The following is a 19,527-nucleotide window of genomic DNA, read 5'->3' on the forward strand; positions in this document are numbered from 1 at the left end:
GATGGTGTTCTAGAACTATGAAGCTAATTTAATGCGGTCCAAATTCAATGTCAAACAAATGATATTAAGACTTGTGCGGTCTTTTTTTTTTTTTAATGTTTGGTGTCCCACTGGAGTAGCACAGAGCTTGGAAAGCATCCATTCAAATTAGATAACTAAATTTGTAGATATTTTAATATTTGACAGGGGAATCACTAAAGTGAATTTGATCTGATATAGCTTTCAGATATAAATACTTGTCTGTTTAAGATCAGCTTTGGGGTTAAATATGATATTCAGACCTTTGTTACAACGTTATCAGATAAAGTTATCAATTATTAAATACTTGAATACTCTGTGTTATTTCTAAATGCATTGCTGTAACCAGAACAGAATTTAGAGCAGCAACTCACTGCAAATGAAACGATAAAGAATCACCATAGCCTCCTCTGAAACCAGCAAAAGGATTTAGGAAATGGAAATGGCACTTTAATGCGAACCCTCAAAATGTAGTGGTCACAGTACAGTTAGAGCATGACTGTCACCAAACTAAGAGGGATTATTATTATTATTATTTTTATTTAAAAAAAAATTGGGCTATTTCACTAGATTTAAGTACATATGCATTAAATGTCATTTTTAGCATTTTAAAAGAACAGTATACATTAATAAAGCGCTTACAAATCATTTGCAAATAAAAATTAGTGTGCTCAAGGGAACTTTTTCACATCTTTCTCATTTAACATTCAATATTTCAGGAAAGAAATAAGGTAGGTGAAAAATTATTTTTGGTGTTCCCTAACTGGAGCTGTATGTGAAGTAAATTTTGTATCATGAAGTAATCAGAAATTAAAGTATCTGGATTTGTAAAGATCAGTGCACAGTGCACATGCATTGTAAAGCTCACACTCAAATCGTTCAGATGACGCCCACGGCTACAGTATTTTGTGTTGATCATGGCAGTAGTTCTGAAAAAATATATATATATATATATATTTTCTTTGATAGATAGCTCCTGCCGGTGATTCAATCCAGTTTAGAGGGACTATTCAGCATGGCTACATCTAGCAGGATAATGTACCATGTCACTAAGTTCAAATCATCTCAGCCTGGTTTCTTGAACATGACAATGAGTTCACTTTACTCAGATGACCTCCACAGTCACCAGATCTCAATCCAGTAGAGCAGCTTTGGGATGTGGTGGAACAGGAGATTCACAGCATGACTGTGCAGCTGACAAATCTGCAGCAACTATGTAATGCTTTAATGTCAATATGGACCAAAATCTCTGAGGAATGCATTTCGCCTTGTTGAATCTATGCCACAAAGAATTAAGGCAGTTCCGAAGGCAAAAGTAGGTCCAACCCGGTACTAGCAAGGTGTACCTAAAGTGATATAAAAAACACATTTTGGCTTTTACATTTTACTTGGAAAGTGTTCAGTAAACCTCTTCAGCTGATTTATTCATTTCATGGATTTAGTTCTTGTACACATAAGATACAATGGTTGTTTTTTATTTTTTTTGGACTCATTTCAATCATGAGAATCTGTGTTAATGATGTGCTATTTCCGGATGTCAGGATCGAAGCATGTTTTAATGATGAGCATAACATGCACGTTTGGGGTTTTATTTGTTATAACTCGATGAATATCTTTAGATCTAAATGGTGGATCATAGTGAGTTTGCATTATTTTCAATGAAAATGATTTTCTAAAAGTAATGGCGTTTAATTTTCCTCAATCTATGCATTAATGTATCTGTAAGATTTTAAGGGAAAGCACATATTACCAATCAACAATTCCTTTACTATGAGCTAATTAAAAAGTAATAATTGTGATAATTACAGGGACAATGAATGAAGAACTTACTATTTGTGTAGAGTCTATTAATGTATTAACCAGTTAATAAACTATGAATTAACCATAAACTGATAGTTTGTTTATGATTTGTAAGTACTTTATTAGTGTATAAAGTGTTACTAAAACATTTTTTTTTATATTATTATTATTTGTCAGAATATGTATTCCTCTAATAATAATAATATATTCTTATTTTTAAATAATTTACTTTCTAAATTAAGGGAAATACTTTAATAGCGTTTGTAAATGATTTGTTAGTAATGGACTGTACCTAATAAAATGTAATAAACAATTGTATCTTCTCTTTGCCAATGCTGCTTGATGCCAGTTTATTTATTTTCTTTTTTTCTTATACCAGCTCATGTTGTAGCATGCTGTCCAATTATACCATTACTAAGGGGGAAGTGTGTATTACTGTTTTGGTTGTACAGTACAGTTCTGTGATTATATCATTTGTTTATTTCTGAACACAGGATGAGAAGGAGGCCCTGACCGAACTAATAGGTAGAATACTTCTCATCTTTTCACTGTGAGTTTGTATAGCATTGCCTTGATCCCTGATCTTAAAGGAAGACCAGAGGAATGGATAAGAGAAAGAAAGAGAGAGAGATACATACTTGTCCTCATGTGACTCAGTCATATGCTATCAATATGCTGCCATGTTCTGTAGGAACCCAGGCTCTTTTTAATGGGGCCTGGTGGTTAGAATGGCAGGCATCTCACAGGGACAGTGTAGTGTTATGCTTTCATTTACTTTTGGGACCTTTCTTGCATTTCTTTTTCTTTTTCTTTCTCTTTTCTTTTTTTTATTGCAGACTTACAAAGACGCTCATTTCCATGAAGCTTTGCCAAGAGGGATGGGAAAACAAAGTGTGGGGGTGGGGTGTGTGGGAGTTTGTCGGGTTTCGGAAAAGCGCAGTGGTCTCCAGTTATTACATGAAATCATTAGAAGTGGAACGTCTTGGCTTACGTAGAGAAAACATGAAGGCCGCAGTTTCATACGGCTTTGTACGCTCCTCGCCCACCGACCGCATGGCGTCAATGGAGCTCTTCACACTGGTCACAATGGTTAGCAGACCAAATAATTTGTTGCTATTTGTTCCCAAACATAATGATGGCACATACACACACACACACCCATATATATATATATATATATATATATATATATATATATATATATATATATATATATATGTATATTAACACTACTGTGCAAAAGTCTTAGGCTTTTTTTTTTTTTTTTACCAACAACACATTTTAATTCAGTTATTTCTATATTTTGTTGAAGTGCGTCAGTTTACATTTCGAAACATTTATTTTGCCATTAATTGGAATAATGCAGTTGGATTTTTGTATGTTTAGGAGTCTGACGACAGCCAGTGCTCCACGCACACAGAAGTCTGATCTCGCCATCATCCAGTCCATCTGGGATTACATGAGGAAACAGAAAAAAACTGAGGCAGACTCAATCCAGAAGACTACAAGAATCTTCAAGAACCCTTCCTAGAAATCCACCTGAAAAGCTGTGCAAGTGCACCGAGGACAAAGCTGTTTAAAATGCAAAGGTTGGTCACACATAATGTTGGTTTGATTTAGTTAATATGTTAACTGATAAATAAAATCTATTTATGACATTATTTTTGAAAGCATCCATACTGAACAGCTTTTACATAATTTACATTTTAAAATAGAAAAAAAAATGCAATGACATTTTTCAATATCACTACGTTTTTTACTGTATTTTTTAGCAAATAAATCAAATTAAGAGATGTATGAAAAAATTAAAATAAATAGCTACCCCGAAAGGTATACATTATTTTATTATATTGGCAAGGTCAAAATCTGTGCAGCAAACAATCTGAACAGCAATACTGAAATAAATACTTTTGCCTTTTATATGATTTTATTTTATTTTTTTTTTTTTAAATTGTCTTTTTTATTTTTTATTGTGACTTCACACCACATTCTGAACACTCAAATTGCACCACACCTTTTCGCAAGCCAATTTGGTGGGGGAAGTTAATTTTGCACATATTAATGAGCAAGGCACCACCTGCAGTAAGACGGCTCTCAAAGTGTGAGCTGTGTTGCACAAAGCCCAGTGTCATGTGACCATGGGCTCTAACACAGAATAAATCTGGGCATTCGCTTCATGTACACAGCAAATATCTGCCAATATTCTCCCCTGTGTTACTTTCTACTTCAGTCCATCCACCCACACATTTTGATTTCTTGTTATTTGAAGCATTTAATGCAAGAATGAACTTTCTTGGCCTCTCAGCTCTGCGCTGGCATCTGATGTTCAGTGCCTTTTGACCAAGACCCACACGGTGTGGAATAAATCACTGAGGTGCAAATCTATCATGACACTTGTCCAATTAGGATGAGACATTTTGATTTTAGTCCTATACAAACAATCTTTTTTTTTTTTTTTGTTATTATTGTTTTATGTATATATATAGGAATGTCTGTACTTGATTTATATTATATTATATTATATTATATATTAAAATATATAAAATTAAAAGCTTTATCTGCATTAGAGGCATAATTATGGCTGTCCGTATATATATATATCCTGTAAATACTGTAATACTTCTGCACTGCATTTCCTTATTTTTTATTATTTTTCTGGATTTTCTTTTCTAGCATTGACACCAGTGAGCCTGTCTGGCATGTGAATTTTTATAGTGTCAAAACTGAATGAGGAACTTACTAAGCTATCACATTCAATACAAGATCCAAGCTCTCTGTAAACTTTTCGTGGTTTAAAAAAAGAAAAAAAAGAGTAAGTGTGTATCTTTTCAAAGGTTACAATGAAGGTCTTGGTGGCCTGCCGAACTCGTTAAGGTCCCTGAGTGAAGCACATCTGTGCCAGAGAGGTCACCAGAAGCTGCATCCCATTTCACTGCATTATTTTCAGTCGAGATTTAGAGAGACGCACAAGACGCAAATCTGGTTTATGTCGCCCTCCTGTTCCTCCAATACCCATTCATCATTACGCTCGAGATACCAAGCTATGAGGGATCTGATGCAGGGAAAATGCTACAAGGAGGGATGGCTCTCTCCATAATTACAGACTCTCTCTTATCTCTGGGATGGAATTAAAAGCACATTCCATGCAGACAGTCTCAGCACTGGCCTGCGGGAAGCAAATAAAAAGAGACTGCTGTTTGAGAATCGGAGAGGACTTGATTAGAAACCGATGTGATCACTCTGTACGTTATCTGACAATGCAAAGGGCCCATAGAGTCACAGTTTATGAAGGAGGCTGCAGGAGGAAGAGCAGAAAACAATGCAGAATGATGCCATGAAATACATTTTTTTTTTTTTTTTTTTACTTTTTTCAGAAACAGAATCACTTTACAAAGATCACAATACAATACAAAGTAAAAACATGTTGCAACAGACTGCAAGTATTTGCTCCCAGAAAAATAATTGCAAGATCCAGTTTGGTATCTCAGGCTTCTTCCAATAAATGTAAAAAAAAATAAAAATTTCAAACTAAAATTATCTGTCACAAAATATCAGTGTACAAAACCCATTTAAAATTGTTTTGAGGTATGATACAACTTAATAATTGCATTATACAAAAATAAAATTATAAGTTTATATATAACATTAAAAATGTGACCATTTTATGTTAACCTTTTTTGTAAATATGAAAACATCAGAGGCATCAGAATTAATTTTACATGTGTTTAACATTCAGCCAGCACACACACACATCTTTTTTTCCCCCCTCTTCTTCATTGCTCACTCTTTCCCAAAGATCTCCACGCATTCAATGAGAATGGACTCCACTATTTGATTCTGGTACACCATATTGACTTCCATGTTTCCGGATTCAAACTCGGGCCACATGAGTGTCGGTCCAAACACAATGCTGATGCCCTGAGTCGACATCAAGTTTTTCTGTGACTTTGTCAAGACTCTGTACAACAGAAAAACACAAGATCATTGATCCAATGCAATAGCAATGAAAATAGTTTAGTAAAAAAATAAAATAAAAGTCATCTTGAGAAGATCCCTAATGGAAGAAGTGACTATGGCATGCAAATCATTAAAGTGTGCACGCTACCAGCCATAAAAACCTACTCAGATTTTCGGTGACGGACTATCGGCAGGGTGTTTTTGAGGACTTTTGCCTAGTCTTTGGAGGCATCTAAGCGCACTTTTAGTGGAATCTCTCTGAGCTTAGGTTTGGCTGTGGTGGAGAGACAATCAATACTGGGGTATTGGAGCCTCTTAGAAGGAGCCAGATTGGAGCCCTCTGGCTCTGTTATGGGTTGAGGCCTAGAAAGGGATGGAGGGAGGGATTGTGGTGGAGGGCTTCCTTCCAAGTTGTCAACGGGATCCTGACTAAGAAGTGGAAAGCAGGCTTAACATTTAGAATCACACTTTGTATGGTTTTACAGCGGCCCAGTTGTGAAAGGTACTGATTAGGAGTGTGTTGGTTTTACTGCACTCACGTATATTGTACCGTTCTGTAACCAACGTCCTGTGCCATCTACGTTTATGGTCACATCTATCAAAATAATGGTCTACAATTATGCGACACTACTCAACAATCTATGATCCCTGCGTTGCTGTCAAAACACTCCCGCTCAGACTTCCACAGCGAGACATGTTCGGCTCCAAACGAGGTAATGATCGCGTTACATGTGACGTCCCTCTGCATGTGTGTTATTGGAACATTGGGAAGCCATTTCAGCTGAGAAACACAACTTAAGAGGCAGGCCAAGCGTTCTTAATAATGCCCCATTAATGTGTATAATTAACCTCGGCCATTTCGTTTCCCCTGTACATCACAGCTAGACGCTTGTCCTGCCATGAGCATTTTAACCTAATTAGCGCACTATGATGTAAGGATCCATTGCTGCCATTGCTAATGGTCCGCTAATGATCTTAAGGAGAGAGACTTCATTTCCGAAGAGATTTTTCAAAACATTAAATATGAAGCTTTTTGTCGAACCTTTTAGTGTTTTTTTGGTAATTATGCCACTATGACACCACTATATACATGACCCCCACACCCCCCCACCTTCACATTCATCTCTGCTATCAGTAATGCAGGATCGATTAAAGTCACGATAGAGGCTTAATTACAGTCATTATCATTTTCTATTACAGTAGTGGCACATATTAGGAAGAAGTGCAATACAAAAATCTCTGGCAGGAGATTACAAAAATGCACATATAAAACACATGTAAAACACACACTATATATATGCTTTTAAACTAATTATGTCATGTGCTGTGTGACAAATAATGCTGTTTGGTGGACGTGCAATATATCCTACACGTTTCATACGAATAACATAATCGGAGAATGTTTTTTTTGTCTATTTCGAATTGGTTCATTATTAAAACATTTCACATGCAATAGATATATTTCTAATGTATGTGAGGCAACAGAGTTTACATTCATTTTTGATGCTCTCAAGTTCACAGGAACCGAGACGGCACAAATGGTCTCCAGTTTGGTTTCATTATTTTACAGCACACCAGGTTTTATTTTTTATTTTTATATATTTTAACATTTTTAATCAAATGCTTGGCCTAAAATAATATATATGATAACACTGTACATATTTAGAATATTTTATAAAAGATCATATAATTATAATATTTTATAATGTGCAAATTAAAACGTTTTATTAAAACAATATAATCTAAAGTGACTGCTGAGTGGTGCTTGAAACATTTTTCCCAATAAATAAATAATACAGAAATAAAAAATAATAATATTAATGAAATGCAAGTAGATATAAAGGTATATATGATTACATCGTATATATGTATATAGATTTTATATAAATATTTTTCATTATTTTAAAATTATGAGTTAAAATGATGCTAATACTTATCCTCAGATTTGTAAGAGAGTGTATTTTTTGTACACCTTGCCTAAATGAACAAATTCAGTAAAGAAATTTGTTGATTTGGAAAAGATAAAGATGCAATCTGGTCCTCAGTATCTGTCTATTTATGGCAAAACGCACTCATTAAACCATCAGCTGACTTGGAGCCCAGTGAAGAAGCTCTGGTGCCTGGGTAAGGGCCAGGCTGTGGGCAGCTTGACCGGAGGTTACTGCGTTACGCTTGGTTGAATCTGACAAATCATTGATATCCTGTACATAAGCCGACGTGTACAGCTCAACATGCCAATGGTTATTAATTAGCATCTCGTTTGCAAGCGGGGCATGACAGGAAATGGAGGATAGTGCACAATGCCGTCATTCCCCGCCTAGGAGGCCAGTGCTAATTGGGTCAGCCTAACCGGCTCCTGGAGAATCATGGGACGAATAATAAATTGAGGCGGGGTGGGGGTTTCAGAATCGCTCCAAGCTTTAAACTGTGTCGTTTTCGTGTTATAAGATGACGGCCATGACTGAACCTATAAAAGAAATGCTCACTGTTATCAGAGGAGCTTGAGCTTGACTTTGATTTTCCACTTACGATATATGTAGTTTGGGTATTCAGAATGTTTTTATTATTGTTATAATTTCCTGTCTGCACCATATAAGGTCATACACTGCTGCACATACTGTTGTGGATATCAAAGTTCGCACAACGGCAGTTTTCGTCCATCTAATTTGAGAGACACCAAAACACAGATGAGAAGAAATGTGTAATTCTTGGATTTCCTGATCAGAAGTTTCTCCAGGTTTCTTTTCCAGCACAAAGACAAACAGAACCTTGAATAACTAACAAAAAACAAAACCTGTGGCCTCTTAAATCACTTGTGGTAAACTGGAAATATGAGCAGTGGTGACAAAACCTCCCAAAAAAAAAAAAAAAAAATGACATAAATAGCATTACTGAGCAATTGTACTGTTGAGAAAATCTGGTTGCCTTGACCACATCATCACAATGCAAGCACACAACTGGTTATTGAATCCAGGCTCCACGGACCAAAAAAAAAAAAAAAAGGAACATTGGTTCCATGCGGGCACAGAAAGCGCCCACAACAAAGAGCTTTTGACTTTCACCACTTTAGATGAGCGAAGTCAGCGCAAAATATAACCTACACAGGCATGACAGCAGGAGTTCAGGGAGCTGCTTCAGTTAAATATACCTGTTTTAGAAGAGAAGGACAGGAAGTGCACAGGCAAAAAGTGACATGTGAGTAGATATGGAGTTTACGCTTATCAATAATCTGTGTGATGTCAACGTTAACCAAGCATAGTAATTGTGTATTATAAGCTGCAAGGCATTTAACCTCATTATCCTATCTTCCTTCACTATGGACTGCAAAATGACTACATTATCTTAAGAAACAAATATAAGACACCCTAAACTAATGCATTGTTACTGCAAATTCCTTGCCTTTATTCATGGGAAAGTCATCCTGGTATTTAGAGAGGGAAAGCAGTAGATAGAAACAAGTCTGGCTTAAGTGAGATTATAAAATAAACAGAACCACATCACTTGACCAGGGAGTGGTACCCACAAAGCAAAGCACTCTCTCTCCGTTTATTGCTCTAATAGTGAGAGAAAGGAGCAGCGGGAACATCGCTGTGGAGAAGGAACAGACTTGGTGGCACTACAGGGATTTTCAGTGTCACCACAAGTTCCACTGTAACAGCTTTTTGGTAAGCAGAATAAAAGATGAATGGATTTTCTAATGCCACCATTCAGTGAATTTATGACAATGTTTTGCCATCATGCCTGTGTTTAGATTTGACTACAGACTCGGAAATGGTGCCAGTGATTCCTAACTATGGTGGTAATTAAAGCAGGTTTTAAGGGCAGTTTGTGTAGATTCCCAATGTGTATCTACACAAAATATATGTGCACATACTGTATGTCATATCAATGTTTAATGCTAAACATTTTGCTGAATAATTTTTGAAAATTAAAGGTAATGATAATGAAATAATAATCAATGTTAAACAATATTCAGAATAATAATTAAATAAAGTTTATAAAATTAAATAAATAATAATATTGAAATAACCTATAAATGGATGAAAGGGTACTTGGAGTTGTGGTGGTTAATAACAATAATAAAAAAGTTGGAAAGCACTGCTGTATTTCATTGGCTGTGGCAAATGTACTGTTTTTGTAAATCTCATGATCTATAATGTAGGACAGGAGGCAGCAGGTTTGTGTTCACCCCGGATAAATTAAAATCTTGTCAAGCTATAGCATGGAATGCAAACCAAGTTTTCTTTAGCACATCAGACTCTCAGACTATTGTGTTCCTGTCTAGAAATCGACTCTTCAATGAGAGTCTCTCTCAGTCACTCTCTCAGTATTTTCTGATTGGGAGACCTGGCATGGGCAACCCAACAGACTTTAGCACTAGTGCCAAAGGGCATGTTCCATTGGGGGAAGGGAGGAGGGGGTGCTCATCAATCTGAGATGAGTCCTGTGGCCCTCCTGTGCAGGGTGGTAAATGTGCAGAAGGGTAAAGTGGGATAGAACACCCCTCCTGGGAGATGGAGACTAGCCATATGGCCTTCTGGCTGTGCCAGTAACGCTACCATGGACAAGGACTTGAGCATCGACACACGGAAACACACACATCATGGTTCATATTGAGTCCTCTGTTCATGTTACATCCTCTTTATTGTGAACTTTTCTGTTAAAGGTTTTCAGATTATGCATTATTTGTTGGTTTACTCTAAAAAACTACTATTTAATATGTGGCAATCTATGATCTTGTTATGCTAACATTAGTAAAAACATCAGTAGAAATGATAAGTAATATTAACTATAGTCTAGTCTGGTTCAGTGCTGTCAAGTTCTGTTCAATTTCACAACATAGACAGGCAAAAAAAAATAATAAAAAAAAAGTAAATGCCTAATGAGAGCTCATCTGATGTTTTCAAACACAAGGTCTTTTTCGCTGATCATTAGTGAACAGAGCGCAAGGTTTCAGATCACAGAGGTTTGTGAAAAGTTTGCACCCTCTCTGAAGATGACAGATCCAAATGAAGCAAGAACATGATCAATGTAGACGTTATCCTCCCACCGACCACCTAAATGATTCAAGGGACCTCAAAATGTCTTGTGGGACCTAATTGTTGGTGTTACGCTCCTGGTTATGTGTATGGATAGAGACTTACCTCCTCAGGTGGTGGAAGAGCACTTTCATGGTGTTGTGATTGGGTTTGGGGACTTGATGGATCAGTTTCTTCAAGGCTTGACCCTTCTGTGTGGGCTCCCTAATTTCTGTTGGCAGGGAAGAGATGATGAAATGTTTTGATTTGGATATTGCTCCTGCATTTGAACCTCTAGGTTCAGAGAAAAGTTAATGTGTTTTCCATCCCTTTTTCATTATCATAGCTCATCTAACATCAAAATCTTCCTTAATACTGGACCATTACCCCTTTCTCTATTAATTATAGAGACATGCTCGAGAAGACAACATTCAAAATGTGTCCCATTGCAAACTGCTGACTTATCAAAATGCTGATATGTAATTGAGCAGATTACTCCATTTATCTGATATTTCCATCCTACTTTTGATATCCTTGAATTGTTAATTATGATAGTTTTAAAAACTTGCATACAACATAATCCCATTTTAAGCTGCCAAAATAAGCAATCAGCATTTAGTCTGTGCTTATGCAGCTATAACCTTTATGCAGTTATGCAAACACATTTAGTACAATTGCACGGTTATCTGACATCATTACACTCCTCAGCAAAATCGTTCTGATTTTGTGCAATCACTTTATTAAGATTCTCACTATTAAATGGATGAAATTAAAGATGTTCTAGAATAATAACCCAGTCCGTCTGTAAAATCAAAGCATAAACATCACCATAATGCTAAACTTTGTTCAGTCTGGTATTCAATTTTCCCATGTGAAAGCACATGCGAGTGGTGCTAATGGTCCGTAATAGTCCACGTCCATTAAAAGCTGTTATGCTGTAACACAAGCTGTAAATGGTGACCTCTTGACCCCGCTGCTCTTTACACATCAGATGGCTGATGTCCTCACAGCAAACTCCTGAGAGGCATCAACCTGTGCGCTGACTGCTCTACAGTACATCAGTGTCAATACCTGACCTTTAACTTTAAGTTCCCTAAACCCATTATGATGGAAATAGTAATGTAGCTGATTGTATTATTTCAAAAACTGTTAATGTAAAGAAGCTTGTATGGTAAAATAAGTAAAATGGTCATTTATAGTTTATAAGGCTTTAATTTGGAAGATTGAGGGTATTTTAATAATTTAATCAATGCTTTTTACAAATATCATTATGGAACCTGAGTAAATGTTGAAATGGAGCTTTCACAGGGCCACCTGTGTGCACTCCAAACTCCCTTAGCTCAAATTTCACCGTAACGGATTTGTTTAAAAGAGTATTAACAGACCTTCAAGATTATACAGCTACCAGTTCCAGGCAAATATATACAACCATTCAAGAGTTTGAAGTCAGTTAGCTTTTTCTTATGCATTCCAAGAATACGTTGCTTTGCTAAGGATACACTACAAACAGTAAGATGAATTTTATAATTATGAAATATTAATACAATATAAAATAACTGCTTTCTATATGGTTTATCCCTGTGATGCCAAAGCTGAATTTTCATCTGCCATTACTCCAGTGTTCAGTGCCACATGATCCTTCAGAAATCATTTTAATATGCTGATTTGGCCCTTCTTTCTTTTTCCTTTTTATTTATTTATTTATTTATTTTTTGCTTTTTTTCCCCTAAGACCAAGTGTTTTTCCAGCATTCTTTGATGGAACAGCATTTACCACACAATTTATAAACACACAAACATGCATGTATATATTTAAACAAACATTTACATCTAAATATATATCTATATTAATATATAATTTATTTATGTTGTTTGAATATATATATATATACAGTACACTCACATATATTATGTACACAAAACTTTTATTTTGGATGTGATTAATCGTGATTAATCATTTGACAGCACTTTTATGCATTTTATGATGCATATTGAACCTATTTTGGTACATATAATAAACCGCATGCTAAAAAAAGATTTTGGAAAGCATAATAACTATTTCTTTCTCTCTCTTTCCCCTATATGAAATTGTAAAACAGCATATTAGAGATGACTATATGCACATTCAAACTGACAGCGTTTGGTCTGCTTGATTTATATGCAAAGAATTCAGTACTGTACACTTTAGTGAAGTTAGAAGTCAGATTTATATATCATATATATATATATTACATTACATTATATTTAGTCATGTAGCAGATGCTTTTATCCAAAGCGACGTACAAATGGGGACAATGAAAACAATCGCAATCAACAAAAGAGCAATGATATACAAGTGCTATAACAAATCTCAGCTTAATGCAGTACACATTGCAATGACTTTTTAAATCATAAAATAAATAAAAAGAAAACAGATTTGAAAAAAAAAGAATAGAGCAAGCTAGTGTTAGAGGTCTGTTTTGCTTTTGTTAACTGTATAATACATGAAAAGAAAACAGAATACAAAAAGATTAGAAAGCTTTTATTTTTTAAGAATAGAATTAGAATAGAGAGTGCTAGACTTAGATGGTCAAATAAAGAAACTGCTCGGATTGAGTAGGGGAAGTCATTCCACCAGAAGGGAACGTTTAATTTAAAAGTCTGTAAAAGTGACTTTGTGCTTCTTTTGGCTGGCTCAATCAAGCGACGTTCACTTCCAGAATGCAAGCTTCTAGAGGGCATATAAGTCTAAAGTAATGAATTTAGGTAAAGGGGTGGAGAGCCAGTGATGGTTTTGTAGGCAAACATCAATGCCTTGAATTTTATGCAAGCAGCTATTGGTAGCCAGTGCAAATTGATAAACAGAGGTGTGACATGCATTCTTTTCGACTCATTAAAAATGCATCTTGCTTCCCCTTTCAGGATTAATTGTAAAGGTTTGATAGAACTGCTGGAAGACCTGCCAAGAGAGCATTGCAATAGTCCAGCTAGAACCACAAGCAGTTCTGTCTTAGCAAGGTTGAGTTGAAGGTGATTGTCTTCATCCAGCAAGAAATGTCTGTTAGACAAGCTGCGATGTGAGCAGCTATCGTTGGATCATCAGGATGGAATTAGGAGGTACAGTTAAGTGTCATCAGCCTAGCAGTGGTATGAAAAGCCATGTTTCTGAATGACAGAACCTAATGATGACATGTAGACAGAGAAGAGAAGTGGTCCAATAACTGAGCCCTGAGGCACCCCAGTAGTTAGATGTTGTGACATGGACACTTCACCTCTCAAAGATACTTTGAAGGACCTATCTAATATGTAAGACTTAAACCACTGGAGTGTGGTAGGGTTGACAGGAGGATCTGGTGGTTAATCATGTCAAAAGCAGCGGACAGATCAAGCAAGATAAGTATTGAAGATTTGGATTCCGCTCTTGCCAGTCTTAGGGCTTCAACAACTGAGAGCAAGGTAGAATGTTGAATGTCTCGGTTGAATGTCCACTTCTGAAGCCAGATTGGTTGCTGTCAAAAATGTTGTTTGAACTTGAGACTTGGTTGAACACAGCTCATTCAAGTGTTTTTGCAATTAAAGTAAGAAGGGAAACTGGTCTGTAGTTCTCTCCAAACTGGGGGAGTGGGAAAATGAGAAATTATTGGAGAGTACTGCAGGTGTAGCAGTGTCCTCTGGTTTGAAAACCAAAAAAGGTTCAATACGCATCATAAAATGATGCCTAGTACAACAGTATTGATTAGCTATCATAATAAAAACAAATTTGTAATGTTGTACTGTAAATCAGATGATGGTTTATAAATCATGAACAGAGCAAAATCTTGCCTGTCTTCCTCCATCTAAGAAAACATCACCGGTTATTCCTACTGTGGCTTGCTAACAGCTACACCATGCTATTCATTGCATGTGCCATGGAAGGGAGCTGGCAGTAGTTATTCCCCCAGTCTACTGTACTGCCCAGGATGCCCCCTGGGCACTAATGGAGCAGATGTCTCCGTGTATACACCGCGCTGGCACAGGCTATGCGAGCAGATGCCCCTGTCAGATGCCAGGTCTGTCAATTGAGCACAGACTGAGACCATGTTCTAGGACAGAGAGTGAATCTCTGACCCGCTCCTCTAGGTACCACTAGCAGAAGGACAATGTGATTTTTAAGGGAGTTAAAAACTTTAGGGCTTAAACCTCTTCAAACGATGCCCTAAAACACTCAAATAGAATTTTAACTTCAGTTTTAATGTCAAGGCCACATAATCAGTGAAACAACATGAACTACGTAGAATTCTCCACACAGCTTTCATCAACATTTTGTCATTTACATTATTTAACCAATATCTTTTTTTATGACTTTCTCTTCAAGCATTATCTCAGTGGAGGCCGTTAGCTTTCTTTTGGCTTTGACACTGCATGGCAGTCGGCCTGTAAAATATTTAATCTAGTCATTATTGCTGGCATTATTGCTGTCATTAATTACTTTGCCTTTGGTGGCTAGCATATTGGAGATGGTCCCTTGTCCTGTATTTTGGACAGATGGTGGGGACAGTGTCATTAATATAAAACTCGTTCAAAATGCCTATACCCTAATTCAACATGAATTCACTATGGTAAGCATTATTCTTACAGTATTCTGACCAAATCTGCACTTAAAATAAAGGGAATGTTTTGACAAAGGCATTTAGTGGACAAAAATCCATAAATATATGGATATATGAATATATATATATTAAAATATATATTTTTGTGAAGCTATTGTGAAAACACAGGAATGCTAACCTCTGTTTGAAAACTCTAATATAATATAATATAATATAATATAATATAATATAATATAATATAATATAATATAATATAATATAATATAATATAATATAAATCTCAAATAATAATTAAATAATTAATACAAATATTTCATTGTTTGTTTGTTTATATTTTAGTAATGCAGAATTCTATTAAATAACACAAATGGTGCATTATTTTTTTATTGTTATACATTCCAATATTTATTTATTTATTTTTAAATCTGTACTACATTTTTTCAATAGTTTTTCAATGTTTTTTTAATTTTCTTTTTTTGCTCTCATTAGTAGTTCCTGGTAAATGTATTTTTCTGTGGTAAAATGACAAAGCATAATGTCAGTTTCTGACATTATACTTCAGATGAAACTTTTTTATTATTATTATTATTTACTTATTTTTCAGATGAAAAATCCCTACGACTGAGATAATAATTGTTTTGTGAAAAGAGCTGATGTATAGTAAAGAATAGATGCACTTTTGGTTACAAAAATCTGTGAATATAATCCAATTACAAACAATGAGACCGTCTTTACTGCAGTACAGCTTTGCTTCTCAGGATAAGCCCATCTGCGAGCTTTGTCTGCGGGCTTATTTAAGCCCCATCAAGACAAATATTAGCACACTGCAAATAGTCCTGCAGGTTATGATTAAGATTTTAAATGTATCCCAATTGAATACATTGCTTTATGAATAACAAAGTCTTAGAGGATCGGTGCTGTAATTTATTAAACATGAAAAACTTCTTGATGAGAATATAGACTGGAAAGAGATTTATGCATTTGAAAAAAAAAAAAATTCTGCATGCTAGCTTTGCATGGCAATGAGGCCACGCTGCACAAATGAGGAAAGCTGCATCGTATGGCTTGTGATTCACAGTCTGAAGTCACTGTCATCTGAAAGATCAGAACATCAGAATAAACAAACAATTATGTTATGACTGATGTACTGTCTGATGCAGCTCTGACTGGTATTATTTCAGCACATTGTACAATACCACTGTGGCACGTTTTTCATGAAAACACATAAAAAGTCAAGCAGGAAATCTTACAGTCCATCAGAATGAACTTTCCAGATTACTACACAAACACTGGATTGTGTGTGTGGGCCTGTAGAACAAAGCCTCCATTTGTCAACAACTATGTCTTCGCTTTGTACAACAAGGCGAGCTTGTCTATTGGACAGGTGGCAGGACAATGTCGCTAAGATACCAGGCAATATGAATAATAGATTTAGTCCATCGTGAGCCAAGAGCTGGTGCCTGCCACATCCACACTAGGCACAGAGAGAAAGAATGGAAAATTAGGCCAACTGTTCACCTGAGGACCCAGGGAAGCCCAAATGTTGATTTGCGGGAGCGAGTATTTTGAATAAACATACAGATTACAAAAAGATGAAATGTGCTCAGAGCATCTCACAAATTGTGAGCGAAGAGTTTGTTTAAATGTTGGTTGAAGTCTGAAGATTATTAATCATTTGCCAAAATTTCCAGCAAGCTTAAATTACTTTGAGTTCCACAAAGATTTCCAGAAGCAGTGTGTGATGGGGCAGCTGTCCTAACAGAATAGATTCATTTCCAAAGTACTGTTCCAGAGACCTTTAGTTAATACCACCCATTTAAAGGGCAGCCATGGTTAGAAGAGCTCTCCTCTTTTTACAGTGATGGAGCAATACAGAAGCCCTGGGCAAAAAATATATAGCTTCATCAAATAATGATTCAAGAAAGAGATTAAAATAAGTCTACAGTATATAACTCTTGGTTCATTAAGAATGGAAGGTTAAGTTTAGTAATTATATTTTGTTTATACTGTTTACGGTAGCACTTTATTTTACAGTCATGTTCCTCATGTACATACTATGTACTTATTATAGTAATTACAATAACTATGTAATAACTAGGTACTAACCCTGAACCTACCCCTAAACCTAACCCTACCCCATGTAGTTACCTTGTGTTACCAGAACTTTCTTAGATAAATACACTGTAAGTACACTATAAGTACATGTTAGTACACGTACTGTAAAATAAAGTGCAACCCTGTTTACATACTGCATATGACAAAGACAGTAGTACAGCACTATGTTATACCAACAACATTTTGGTGAGATGTGTTGCAGGTTGAACTAATTATACCTCCTGCTATTAGGGACCTTTTACAGTAATAATTCGTTTTCTAAACACTATCTGTAAGTAATCAGGCTCATCTACTGATTAACTGAATACAAGCAGTTTGTGGTACTCTGGCCTACATGCAGTGCGAGTAAATATTTATTAGCCATTTACAACATCACCCCAGGCCTGTTCCCATTCTGTCTCACGCATATCTCCTTCCAGTGGGGAAATACTGAGGTGCTTTGTTCATATTGATATCCCTGCGCTAATTACAGTGAGCGCACTGGTCTTTTGGTCCATATCTCAAGACTGAGAACATAAATTATTCATTGATTTTGAACAAAATAGTGAAAATAACATTTTCTTAAAGTTGCGTGAGTAATTTTTTAATATTAAAATGAAACAAGCATGGAATTTTTAGGTTGATTTTCTCTAAAAAGCAAATATATAGTGACTTTGTCACATTATCAAAACACTGACAGGGAAGTTCTAGAAACCTGTGTGGAAACAATCATGATTTCTACAGTTCTGATTGGTGATCAGCAATTTTTAAACTGGGGTCTGCTGATCCCCATGGGGCCACAAGGAGGCACTAGGAAGTCCATTTACATTTTTGAGAGAAAAATATTTGTAAAAAAATTTGTGAAAAATTTGAACTGAATTGCAAGAGTTTCTATTTGCATTTAAATGTATTGTTTGACACAATGTTATAAAATTATTTCCCAAAATATATTTGTATTAATTGTTTTGGCATTAGTAAACTCTCTTATGCTCACTAAGGCCACCATTTATTTATTTATTTGCATTTGTACAGTAAGAGTAATAACAAATAATAATGTGAAGTATTACTATGATTTAAAATAAGAGTTTTCTTTTTAAGACAATTTTAAGTGTAATTTATTCCTGTGATTATTAAATGTAATTATCAGCAGCCATTACTCCAGTACTCAGTGTCACATGCTCCTCAAAAATCATTTTAATATGCTGATTTGATGCTCAAGACATATTTCTTATTATTATCAATGTTGAATTATTATTATTATTATTATTATTATTATTACTAATTTGTGGAATACATGAGCCATTTTTATTGTGATTATTTGATGAATGGAATGTTTAAAAATATATAATTAAAATAGAGATTTTATGAAGGTCCGTCATTTTGGTTGAGCTCAACAAAAGTTAATAAAAGTACATAAGAATATAAGTATTAATAAAAGTATACAATTTATTGTAACTTTATTGTAAGTCTGGGTTCTTGGGATTAATAGTTTTGAAAACTTCTACCCCAAATTAATCTTCCATCATTCCTGTTCACAATGTTTAGGTCCACAAAGCTGTGCCTTTGTGCCTACAATGTCCTGCGCTGCCTGTTCGCTTTAAACTTAGTCTACATGCCCGTATAAGGCTTAGTACATAGTTTATCACCTCTGTGTAGTTCACACGGCCACTAATCTGAAAGTGTTTGTTTTTAAACTAACAGGGCTTCAGAAACCGAACAAGTCATAAAACAAAAGTGCCGGACAAATATTGTTTTAAGCGCAAAGGTACATGCATATATTCCAGAAGGTACATGCCTTTCAGAAGGTAGATTGCCCAAGAGAAACACACTGGCGTCAGTTGGACGCTCGAGATGAGGCCCAGAGTTTGCTCTGTGCTCCTGAAGGGAGGTTACACGTGACACTAAGGCCGATCTGGTGACAGTTTCTGTCTGGACCACAGGCCCTGACTTTGCCCTCTGGCCTGAGAAATTCCCCCATTCCCCAAACAGGGAGTTTGAATGAAGAGCGACCCCTTTTGGCTGACAGATCTGCAAGATTGCTTCTAAAAGGGTCAATCCCAAATACCATGACTC

General features: G+C 35.7%; 1 long non-coding RNA gene across 1 annotated transcript; it reads right to left on the minus strand.

Annotated features, from left to right (window-relative positions):
• Positions 1-5,582: 5,582 nt before the first annotated feature.
• Positions 5,583-19,517, minus strand: LOC128019821 (uncharacterized). The gene is made up of 2 exons (XR_008185248.1): positions 10,920-19,517; positions 5,583-5,776 (listed from the first exon to the last, which is right to left on the minus strand). It is a non-coding gene; the product is annotated as an uncharacterized LOC128019821 (long non-coding RNA).
• Between the last annotated feature and the right edge of the window lie 10 nt (positions 19,518-19,527).

This window comes from Carassius gibelio, chromosome A9 (assembly GCF_023724105.1).
Source record: "Carassius gibelio isolate Cgi1373 ecotype wild population from Czech Republic chromosome A9, carGib1.2-hapl.c, whole genome shotgun sequence".
Taxonomy (NCBI): domain Eukaryota; kingdom Metazoa; phylum Chordata; class Actinopteri; order Cypriniformes; family Cyprinidae; genus Carassius; species Carassius gibelio.